The sequence below is a fragment of the Pseudorasbora parva genome, chromosome 14 (genome assembly GCF_024679245.1).
Source record: "Pseudorasbora parva isolate DD20220531a chromosome 14, ASM2467924v1, whole genome shotgun sequence".
NCBI lineage: Eukaryota > Metazoa > Chordata > Actinopteri > Cypriniformes > Gobionidae > Pseudorasbora > Pseudorasbora parva.
In genome coordinates, this window is record NC_090185.1 from 37011427 (window position 1) to 37023817 (window position 12391).

Genomic DNA, 12391 nt, shown 5'->3' on the forward strand with positions numbered 1-12391 from the left:
TTATTGCTCACCATATATTCGCGCCGCCATCCTCGTCAGTTGGAAGTGTGGCCGCAGTGTTGGGTGCTGACCAGAGTTTCAAACAAAGTTTAAACTCCCAACAACAGCTCCTCGAGTGAAAAAGAAACAATAGAAGGGAAAAGACAAAAAACGTCCGTCAAACTCGTTGGTCAGGGGTTGCTCACAAGACCAGCTTGCTCACCGGAGAAAAATGTTAAACAAACAATGTTTTTTACTGCTCACAAACAGTATCTCTGGGAGCAAAAAAACAAACAAGAAAAAGGTAAATGTTGCATGGGGAAAGTGTCCGTAAATCAGATGTTACTAATTCTCATCAACAGCTCCCTAAATTCTCACACACCACGATAAAATGCCGTCATTACCTGACTGAGTAAACCAGTGTGTGGGAGGCGTGGTCAGGAGTAAAACTTCATAATTTGAGTCCATGTAAATTAAATTTATTAACACATTCAAATTATGTCCCCAAATTAGTAAAATCAAATAATATTTTATTAACAATGCCATCAAGCTTAAATATTTAAAGTATATTGTTATTAAATGTTTAATTAAATATAAAATCCAGGCTAACAGTGATTTACAAGAAAATATCTGAATTACTTTTCAGATAAGTACCGTATTTTCCTTTGTTTTCCCATTTATTGACTGACAGTTCTCGTAAAAGTAACTTTTAGTTAGTAACACAATATTGTGTTACTTTTAAATGTAACTTACCCCAACATTGTTCACAAAAATGTATTCTTTTTGTGTTTTGATCATTTGGTTTGGTCAATGTTGGGGGGTTACATGTAACAAAATTACGGAATTTAATTAAAAAATAAATGTAACTGTAATCAGTTACAGTTACTGAATAAAAATGTCAAATTAAATTACAGTTACTTATGAAAATGTCAACGATTACAAAGGGGGTTACCTCTAAATATTCTCTGTAAAAAGCTAGGATGTTAAATAATATTAATTTGTTGGTTTGTCTTGTTTTTTATGTTCAAGACTCCATTTAACTAATGAGAATTACATTTTTATATAAATAATTCATATCCTGTGATGATTAAAAGTCAAAAAGGCTTGCCATATAGGGAATGTGACACATAAGGATCTGCTGCTCCCCCACAATTCTTGTATAGAGAAACACAATTGTTATCTTATTGTTATTCGTTTATTTTGCGTGTATATGTCTATAAACATGTAGCGTGTGTAAATATAGACGATGGCGATGCCAAGAATAAAGTTTGAGTCTCGACAGAGGTGGTGGTGGTTTTATCAGTAGAGGGCAGTGTGCGATGCTCCTGCTGTGGAGTCTGAGTCTGACTGACTGTCAGTTGTGCTACTATTTCAGTATCTCAGGCGTCTGCATGCACATACTCAGTGTGTGTTTTAGCGAGAAAAAGGCTTTAAATGCGAATCAATGCACTAGCTAGTCGGGTATAATAATTAGTTAGTGTTTATAAGACGATATTGCACCTTATTTGATGAGATTTATTTTATTACAGAAAAAAGAGGCCAGGTTAAACGAGAGTCCCTTAAATATCTATATATACATTCTCTGTTAGTGACAGATAAAGCTAAAGATAAAGAGGGAATCGATAGTTTTATGATTTTATTTGCAAGATTAAATACTTTAATTTCTCAGGATTATCCATCAGATCTGCACGGACGAGATGAGATATTAACCAATGATTTATTCAGCATTTAAACTAAAGTAAATAAGCCAGTTAATGTTTCTCAGCTCCTTATTTCAAATATTATTTTTTGTTTTAAATCTGGTGGTATTTTTTTTAACAGTTTTGCGAGTTCTGTTGTTTATGTGGGTTAGCATCAGCTTTAGCATCCGCACACTAGACGAGCGAAAAGGGGTTAAGCAGATAAAATAGTAAAACTGTGACATCTTAACATTATCATCAGGTTTTTATTTACTGTTTTGAAATACAGATGGTCAGTGGATAGTGTAGTTAGATCATATTAAATCGGGTTAGTTGACCACAGCTGAAGCCATTAGCCGGCGTGCTAACGCGAAGGACATCAGGAGGATTTTAAACCAAAACATTCACTTATTTATTTCCTCGCGTATTAATAAGGACATATATCAGATCGTCGTGAAAGAAGGACGAGGTATAAACAAGACGGCTTTCCTTGAGGAGGAATTGACATCAGGTATGTTTATAAATACAATGACCTCATGCTCGTTTCCTGTCATTATCTGTTTTTAAAGGTTTGTAATTATTGTTGTTACGTTTAATGACTTATTTAGGGATGTAATGCGTGGTTAGCACATGTATGATCATGTTATTAACGTTAAGTTACATGATGGTTGCTAAAGGTCACTGATATAATAACATAAAGATATTGAGTTTATTTGTGAACATATTTTTTATGTATCGTTTTGTTATATATTTCATAATCCCTGTGTGAATAATAGATGCTTACGTTGATGATGAGTACTGAATGTATTATTACATAAGACTCACATTGGGGTAGAAACGTGACTTCATCTTTGCGTGTAAAGTTGCGTGTGTGTTTATGTGCGTGTCTGTTTTTTCTCATGTCTGTCTATATTGTAAAGCTGTTAAAAATGCACATGAGCAGGAATTGTTTGCTTGATGATCTTTTGTAATTATGACACGCACTTCATTGACGATTAATGGGTGCTATTTTTAGTGTGCAATGCCTTGGAGATGTTTGTTTTCAATTTTTGCAGTATTTCAAGGACATTTCAATGTAAGAGTAATTGAAGTGAAGTTCAGTGAAGACTTGATTCAAGCTGGATGTTTGATGTTGATGCTAATGTTGGCTAACCCTGAGAAGACACCATGCAGTATTGTTTAACCTGAAATACTGTCACTAGTATTGGAGAGTTACGTTTGTGACCACAGACCAGAAAACCAGTCATAAGAGTATTTTTTATTTATTTTTTATTGAGGTTTATACACTGAAAGCTTTCCATTGATGTATGGTTTAGGATAGAACAATATTTGGCCGAGGTACAACTATTTGACAATCTTGAATAAAAAAAAAAAAAAATATTCTAAATATGGAGGAAATCGCCTTTAAAGTTGTCCAAATGAATTCCATAGCAACAAATATTACTACTAAATACATTTTTGATATATTTATGGTAGTAAATTTGCAAAATATCTTCATGGAACACAATCTTTACTTAATATCCTGTTGATATTTGGCATAAAAGATAAATCGATCATTTTGACCCATACAGTGTATTGTTGCCTGTTGCCACACAGTTCCCATTGTGACTTATGACTGGTTATGTGGTCCAGGGTCACATTTGAGTTTTAAACGTTATAGGAAGGTATATAGCTACATGTTGCTACACACAAGTATAGTCAACGAATGTCAACGAATCTAAGCAATGAAACAAGCCACTTTCTGAAATAAACTACCCTTGGTGCTGCATTATTGATCCTTTACGAGACAGTCAGTCAGATATCTGGAAATCTGATATGAGGAGTGTAAAATCCTAAACCTTCATGTCATGACATCACCTGTAACTTGAGATGTCCTTTAGTCTGAGAGGATTTTTGTTCACTGAGGTCATCTGGGAATGTCAGCTGGAATTTCAGTTGTTTTCAATGAACCGGACGTGTTAAGTTGATTTAAAGGGATAGTTCACCCCAATTTTTTTAACTCCCCCCTCAAGCCATCCTAGGTATGATTTTCTTCTTTACAGATGAATACAATGAGATAAAAACAAAATAAATGTCATGACGCTTCCAAGCTTTATAATGGCAGTGAGTGGCAGCCAAACATTTGAAGCCCAAATAAGTGCATCAATCCATTATAAATGTTCTCCACACAGCTCGGGGTTTACAAAGGCCTTCTGAAGCGAATTGTAGGGCTGCAACTAACAATTATTTTGGTAGTCAATCAGTTGGCCAATTATTTTTTTTAATGAATTGATTAGTCATGCATATTGATTAATATACAAATAAAATTAATTAATTAGGTCTTATTTAATTCTATAAAATATATTACTGATCTGCCAACATTGTCGCTCTATGATAAATTAAAATAAGCTGATAACATCACTGTTTTCTCCAGTACGACTGTACAGCCAAATCTAATTTTGTTGCAATATTATCCTGTTTGACACTGTGAAGCTGCTTTGACACAATCATCATTATAAAAGCGTGATATAAATAAAGTTGATTGATTGATGATTGATTTATCAGATAAGAACCCATTTTTTATTTTATTGCCATAGCACTATCTGTCATCCAGTGATGCCAGTAACGCGTTACTCTAATCTTACTACTTTATTCCAGTAACGAGTAATCTAACGTGTTAGTATTTCCAACCCAGTAATCAGATTAAAGTTACTTATCCAAGTCATTGTGAGTTACTATTTTAGTCATTTTCCTTAGTAAAAACCGACAGTTTATCAAAATTCTCAGCCTGAGTCTGGCTGGAGCCCGTGTTATTTATTAATTAATTTATTTATTTTACCTTGTTGCAGCCATTAAAATAGTTCAGTTTTGTCAACATAGTTATATTTCGTTTAGTTTCTTTATTAAGCTCATTTAGAAAAATGTTTAGAGCAATTTTTTGTGTGTTAAATTAAAGTTTATATAGGCAAGACAAGTCAAGAGTTGGTTTGAGGCCGCTGGCCGCTTGGTCATCATATAAAACAATTAAAACTTTAATTTAACAAACAAACAAAAAAATGCTCTAAACATTTTTCTAAATTAACTTAATAAGGAAACAAAACGAAATAGGCTATAACTACTTTGACATTAAAAACAAAGTAGTTATTTTACCACCAAGGCATTTTTGATGAGCTGAGGCAGGCTGATATAGACTAGCCTACTGCTTGCAATGGCGCTCAAAAAAACGAAAAGTTACACAATCTAAACATTTTTTTTTTAAAGAACATGCAGGTTGTCTTACCTTACACTTCCGCAAAATGAATATTATTCGATCTTCAATTCCAATTCAAAAAGTGCGGCACATGGAGTTAACTGCAGGCATTTTTTTAAACCCAGCTATTTCTGAATGTTGAAGCCCAATCTCTTACTGTAAAAAAAATAAAAAAAAATAAGTTGAGACAACTTAAAAGTTTAAGGCAACCAGCTGCAGAACATTTTTGAGTTTTCTCAACTTAGGGTCAATAGTTGTACAAACTTTGTGTGAGTTATCTCAACTTTTTTCATGTTAAATATTTGAATTAACTTTAAAAGCTGAATTTGTCATACAAAACACAAGTTGGATTTTTTACGGTGTGGCTGCTCAGTTTAGAGTAGTGGGAGGTTGGCTCAGGTTTACTTTGGAGCGATGATAAATGACAGGAAATTATCATGTTAAAGAAAAAAATGAATTCCCACCATGTATTGAAAACACACAAAAGCAACTCCATATTGCTTTGTTTATAGTTTTCATTTAGCTTTTTTTTTTAAACACACTTTCCTATTCTCCTGGAAAGATACTCTGCTCTTGCTGCAGGGTCAGAGTTCACACGCTGTGTCTGCCAATGGCGGGCGTTTTTTCTTTGCTTTGCAGTGACATCTGGTAAAATAATCGGTAGACATAAATAGTTATAAATAAATAATAAATTCATAATTACTCAAATAAAATGAATGCTCAAATTTGTTTTTGTATTTTTTTGTACACAGATTAAAAATAAACCATCTAAAAATGTTTGTAAATGACCCAAATTGGATAAAAATCTATTCCAAATAATAATAAAATTTATATATTAAAAAAAACATCAATTAAATATAAAAGCACAATAACTGCCAATCTAGGACATATATCTATCATGGAAAATACTCTGCAGTGGTCGCAACACTCACTCAAAATTCACTCAAAATTTACAGGCAGGGAATTGGCCACCTAAACAAAACAAGATTCCCACAAAAGGTCACTAGGAAATTTGTAATAAAAATAAATACAAAAAACTTGATACTCATTGGGGTTTTTTGAGGTTGCACCACATGATATCCAAATGTGGGAACACACACACACACACACACACACACACACACACACACACACACACACACACACACACACACACACACACACACACACACACACACACACACACACACACACACACACACACACACACACACACACACACACACACAAAAGACTGATAAATAAAATAAAAAATTCAAAATATTGCCAATCGCGTTCTAATCGCAACCCAAATGCCTTACAGCGGGGGCGAATGCGATCAGAGCTCGATATTTATTTATCATTCATTATGAGTGTTGGAAACAGTTCTGCTGCCTAATATATTTGATGAATAAAAGGTTCAAAAGAACTGCATTTATTTAAAATAAAAACATTTTTTCAAATTAATTTAATATAAATCTCCTTTACTATCAATTTTTATCAATTTAACACTATATTAAATTATTGATTTATTAAAAAAATAAAAAAAATAAAGAAAAAAGACTGACCCCAAACTACTAACCAGTAGTGTATATTGTTAAAACATTTTGCTTATTTTTTTGAAATTTTTACTTTTTATTCATCAAAGTATTATAAAAAAGTATCACAGGTTATGAAAAAATATTTTTCAGCTTTGATCACAGAAATAAATGATCATTTAAAGTAGAATCAATTGAAAACCAATTATATCAAATTGTAATAATATATCACAATATTCATTTTTTTCTGTATTGTTTTTTTCTTTATTTTTGATCAAATACATGCAGGCTTGATGAGCAGAAGAAACTTCTTTCAAAAACATTACAAATAGTAATGTGTCCAAATGTTTGGCCTGTGCTGTACATATATATATTTATAGTGTTGTGTATTTTCTGGTAATCAAGTAAAGACATAAAACGTGAATTTAATTTATATTTTAATTTAATTAAACTTTTTTTTTGATTATTACTTAATAAATAAAAATGATCAAAACTTTATTTTTAATTACATTAGTGTTATGCTGCCGCGTTCCAGACACGTTTTTGAGCCTGGAAATTACAACTCAAAACGCTGTAGCGTTCACTCCAGGCAATGTCACGCCAAACAACCCGATCACACATAAATGCGTATAAATAGTACGAGTGTGCAATGTCGTGGAAAGTATACGCCAAAACTCATTTTGGCGTGCATATGATACGCACTTATTGCGTATATATGGCACGCTCTCTTGGGTAGGTTTAGGGTAGTGGGGTGGGGGGTTCGTATGTATAATACGCCATAAAATGTGTATCATATGCATGCAAAAAACAGCGTATCATATGTGGTAGCAAGATTTAAACAAAGCATGGCGGACCGTACGGGCCTTATGCTCAATTACAATCATGTCTATCGCCAAAGGTGCTTCCTCCTTGCTTATTTGAGGGAAACAGAGGAGCAAAAACACTGCATATAGCAAGAGAAGCTTTTATACCTTTAGCCACACGTCTGCGGCATTCATTCACGCAGACACGCAGAATTCGTACTTTAGGGCTTTTTGTGGTTTAATATCACCAGATGCGTTCTCTGGAATTTGGCACTGATTGATTTAATGTGTGAGATATTTAATATACTGAGATGAGTTCTCATTCGCTGCTTATTAGGGATTTGGATTGTAATTTATTCTCATTTTAATTAACCGATATTGATTCTTAAATCCCCAAAATCGATAAGTCATCCTTTTGTCAGTTGATGAATGAATGGAACAATCAAAATAATCTTTGTGCTTTCTTACTTTTGATATAAAAAAGTCTCAGATATTAAATTGCATCCAATATTGCATTTTTTTTTTAAATATGTACCGTTTTGCTGCTGTTTAATGTGGTGTGAGAGTGAGAGATCACATGAACTGATCATCTCTGCTTTAATACCAGTTACAGCGCAAAATAAATGCGAATGAACATCTCAAGGTTTGTTAGAAGATACATTACAATGACTAAAATCCATATAATGGCTCATGTGATCGCTCAATCAATGTTTTCAACCACGGAAAGACGTCATTAACACAGCTTGTAAACACATAACATCACATTTACCTCAGAAAAAAACATCCAGTGAACATAAATTTGTTAGTCAGCTAGAAAAATTTACTTTAGAGATGTGCATTTTGATAAATATATTAGGGCTGAACGATATGGACAAAATTTCATATCTCGATTTTCATGCCAGATATCTCGATATCGATACAATACGATATGACTGTGTTCGGTGAAAACCAAGCATTTCTCAGAAAAATATAAAGATTTAAGCCTACATTTCAAAAATGTGTGTCAGAAATGTATTGTTTTTAAGCCTTTCGCACGTACGATCACACAGATGTAATCAGTCTAGACTGGTCCCTGGAGCGAATTATCAAGTGCATCACGATCAGACAGGCGCGCTCAGAGCTGTCATATATCACAACTTTTCTGTGTTTTCAACCACATACTGTTTATTTTAGTTTTCAAACATATAAATTCACATAAGTACTAAAAAAAACAATACATGTAGAGTTTGTAAAATACACACTGATGTCTATGGAAGAGGTAATAATAATCCTTTTCATTATAATTCGACACGTTTTATTCATATCAGATTCACATTGTGTAAGTAACTTCAGTGTTTATTCTATTCCCAGTTCACCAGCCGCTTACTTTTCCAGGTGGATGCTGCACATTGGTGGTGGTTGAGGAGATTCCCCCCTTCAATGTAAAGCGCTTTGAGTGCCTTGAAAAGCGCTATATAAATCGAACGCATTATTATTATTATTATTATTACTTTTAAGTATTTCGGGAGAAGTGGATGAATTCACGTGTTGTAAACATAGGGGTTGTAAATCCAACAGATCTGATTCTCTGAACTGCGTCTGCGGCACAAACTAACACGGCGGCGCCCATCGCGCATACAGCTCAACTAACGCCATCGTTATAAAGGGGTTTAAACAACAGTATACTTCCACTTGCATGTATTTGACAATCAGAATATCAGATATTTCATGCCACAGCTAACACATTTGTGAATATTCTGAATAAAAAAGGAAAATGACATAAAAGCAGATCATCATTCATTCAGCGCTGTTGCGGTGTGTCCCGTGACGAGCAATGACGCGTCACCATCAAGCCCCCCCCCCCACAATATAGTTCCCACGTTCCTGGTAAGTGTGTGTGTGCTGGCTTTAGCGGTGTATTGAAGGGCACTCGTAAAACTGATGTTTGTTGTGACTAGGGGTGTCCATGGTTAACCGATTAACCGTTAAAAATTGCGTAACCGAGTGAAACATTTTGCTCCGTTAGGTGGCGTCAATGACGTGCTTTTAATTTAGTTGTAATATATTTTTGCACCACTAGAGACCGCCAGAGCGCTCCCAGACATTTGTAATATCCACAAGAAGAAGTCATGACCAGCTTTCTAACATGAAGTGGGCAAAGAAAAGTACAGCGTGAGAGCACTTTAAGGGTGCGTTCACACTTGTAGTTTGGTTAGTTTGGTTCGTTTGGTCCGGACCAAAAAACAAAAACAAACATAATAGTCCTGGTCCGCTTAGCGTTCACACGGGCATTTTTAACAGCAAACCTAAAGTTACCGAACCAAAGGCACAGGGAGACGCTCACAACCTGATTGGTCGGCTTATATGACGTAGGAGCTCGCTTACCGAACATTCAAAACAATGCTATGTGCGGATTACACGCGCGGGCATTTTATGCGTGTACATATGGCATTATTTTTTTTACCAGAGAACTCATGAAGAGCTCATGAAATGTTCAAAACATTCAAAACAACGCTGTGTGCTGGATTGAACGCGATCATTTTATGCGTGTAACACATATGGCATTATTTTTTACCAGAGAACTCATAAAGAGCTCATGAAATGTTCAAAACAACGCTGTGTGCCGGATTAAACGCGATCATTTTATGCGTGTGGCATTATTTTTACCCGCTGAGAACTCATGAAGAGCTCATAAAATGTTCAAAACATTCAAAACAGCAGCAGGATTTCCTCCGTTGTGCAGAAAAGAGACGGGCGACTCTTATGCAAAAGAGACGGCCGTTCCGTCGTCTGTACCTGCTAATAATGGGCAACACAGGAACTTTGATGAGAAGAGCCAGGTTTGCTTTTTGTGTGTTTTTTCTAGCATTTTCGAAACATGCTCGTCTGACCAAATATTGATGAGGCTCTTCCTCGTTGCTCTACGTTTGCCCTCTAACGTTAAAGTTACTCATTTTGGATACACCGATCTTTCCGCATCGTCAAATCAGCTGCATTATGCGTCGCATCTTGTGACATTACGTCCGGTTACATGTCTTTGGTCCGTGTTGCGTTCATATATCAATCGAACCGCACCAGAGTTCGTTTGGAAGCGGACCGAGACCCGTCTCTTTAGCGGTCTCGGTCCGCTTGTTTGGTGCGCACCAGGGTTCGGATGGCAGCGTTCACATATGTTCAAATGAACCGCACTAACCGAGCAATCGCACCAGGGTTCATTTTAATCGAACCAAACATGACAAGTGTGAACGCACCCTAAAATTGAGAGTGACGGGGCAAAATGCAAGTATTGCAATGCAGTGCTTACCGCATTTTTCAGGCTATAAGTCGCTCCGGAGAATAAGTCGCATCAGTCAAAAAATGCGTCATGAAGAGGAAAATAACATAAGTCGCACTGGACTATAAGTCGCATTAGGGCAGAAGCAAAGCGGGAGCCGCGCGCGCTGTGCATAACGGATCAGAAGAAAGAAAGTTTGAAGTTAGAAACTTGTGAGGGACTAGCGAAGAGCAGAGGTTACTTTAACTGTAATGAAGAAAACGAAACAAAGCTAATCGCGGACTGAAAGCAAGATGGCCAGAGCTGAAGGAACGAGTCCACAGATGCTTGAACTCTCTGCCGGGAGAGGCTCAGCCGCGCGAGTCAAACGCTGTGTGAATCATTCTCGGCTGCATATTTTACTAATGCCCTAATCATGCAGGCGCCCTCGCGGCCACTTGCATTGCTCGTGAACTGGAGTGCATCTCATCCTAAAACTCAGCGTACGCCTCACAGACATGAAATATATCTTAAGAAAGCTTGAAATGTCTTTAAACAATTTAAAATGAAAAGAAATAGGCTACTCTCTGATTATGTAATCCATGATGTGCATTTCTTTCTATAGGCGCGTTCACTACGGAGATGGCGGTCGTCAAATTAATAAACTAAAAATAATAACCCTGACGCACACTATGGTTAACCGAGTATTAACCGTTAAGGGCCTTGGTTAACGGTTAATGAAAAACTTGAAAACTTGCAGCCCTAGTTGTGACTGCCAGAGTTGTATGCAGGGCGATCGCGGAGAGGGGAAATCTATATCATCGATATCGTTGCTTTTTAATATCTTGAAAGTTCATCTCTAGAGATACGATAACGATATATCGTTTAGCCCTAAAATATATGCACAACATATTCATTATTATTTTTAATGTTCTTCAATATTATCTTGGCACAAGGTCCAGCGGTAAAGAAGAGTGTGTTGACGACAACGTCAATGTAAACTTTTTTGGGGCCGTTTTCTTTGCTGAAACAGCAGTTTTCATTGTAAATCACACCCAGTCTTCTCAGGTACGTCAGCACGGAGACAAAGATCTGCAGATACAACCCAGTTTTGTGCTACAGGAGAACTCTTGAAATACCAGTGTTTTAATATTCTTCAAAGAAATGGTCATTCTGTCATCATTTACACCGCCTTATGTGGTTCCAAAACTGCATGACTTTCTTTATGGGAACATAAACATGTTCTTTTTTTGATAAATGTCAAATTTGTTCTCCTTCCACAGAAGAAAAGAGTCATACCGGTTTGGAACCACATTAGGGCAAGTAAATGATGACAGAATTTTTGGGTGGAGTATCTATAACAGTTTCACAACCTTCAGCCTACATGTTTGAGTTGACCCGTGAATAGAGGTTGAAAGCCAGCGCATTACACAGTGTCATGTTTTCCATGACCATTATGTTTGATTACCTGCCTAATCCGTTGTGCCCCTGAAATCAAACGACCAATCCTTCTGCATCAGATGGACAAGCATTCAAATATTCAAGACCAGCATTCTCTCTGCTTAATTGTGTTTTGTGGCTCGGCTCCAGACAGAGCCATCTGGAGTGTGTGTTTGCTAAAGAGGGCAGCCACAGGATGACTTGCTCTTAGCTCATTACATCAGGGTTTCTGAGAGTGCACCAGGGGTTCAGTAATTGCTGCTTGCTGCATAGATTGTCCAACAAATGTATAATTTTTAAAGTTTATTAAGTTTTAAAATGTATTAAGCATTATTTTCTTATTATTGATTACCCAAAAGTTTTTAATTCATACTGAATGCCAGAGGGCGCCTTCAAGCTGAAAACGCCACATTTGCCTCAGAGAAGTAATTGACGTTAGTTTTCAGGAAATCCATGATGTGAACATAGTTGCCAGGGTCGCGGTTTTCCCGCACAATTGGGCTTTAAAAAAG

General features: G+C 36.1%; 1 protein-coding gene across 2 annotated transcripts in view; it reads left to right on the forward strand.

Annotated features, from left to right (window-relative positions):
- The first annotated feature begins 1330 nt into the window (after positions 1-1330).
- The window catches only part of ip6k1 (inositol hexakisphosphate kinase 1), a 75754-nt gene continuing 64693 nt past the window's right edge, over positions 1331-12391 (forward strand). For both annotated transcript variants that reach the window (XM_067416341.1, XM_067416343.1), the window contains exon 1: positions 1331-2169. The gene's annotated coding sequence lies outside the window, so the exon portion shown is untranslated. The remainder of the gene's footprint in view (positions 2170-12391) is intronic.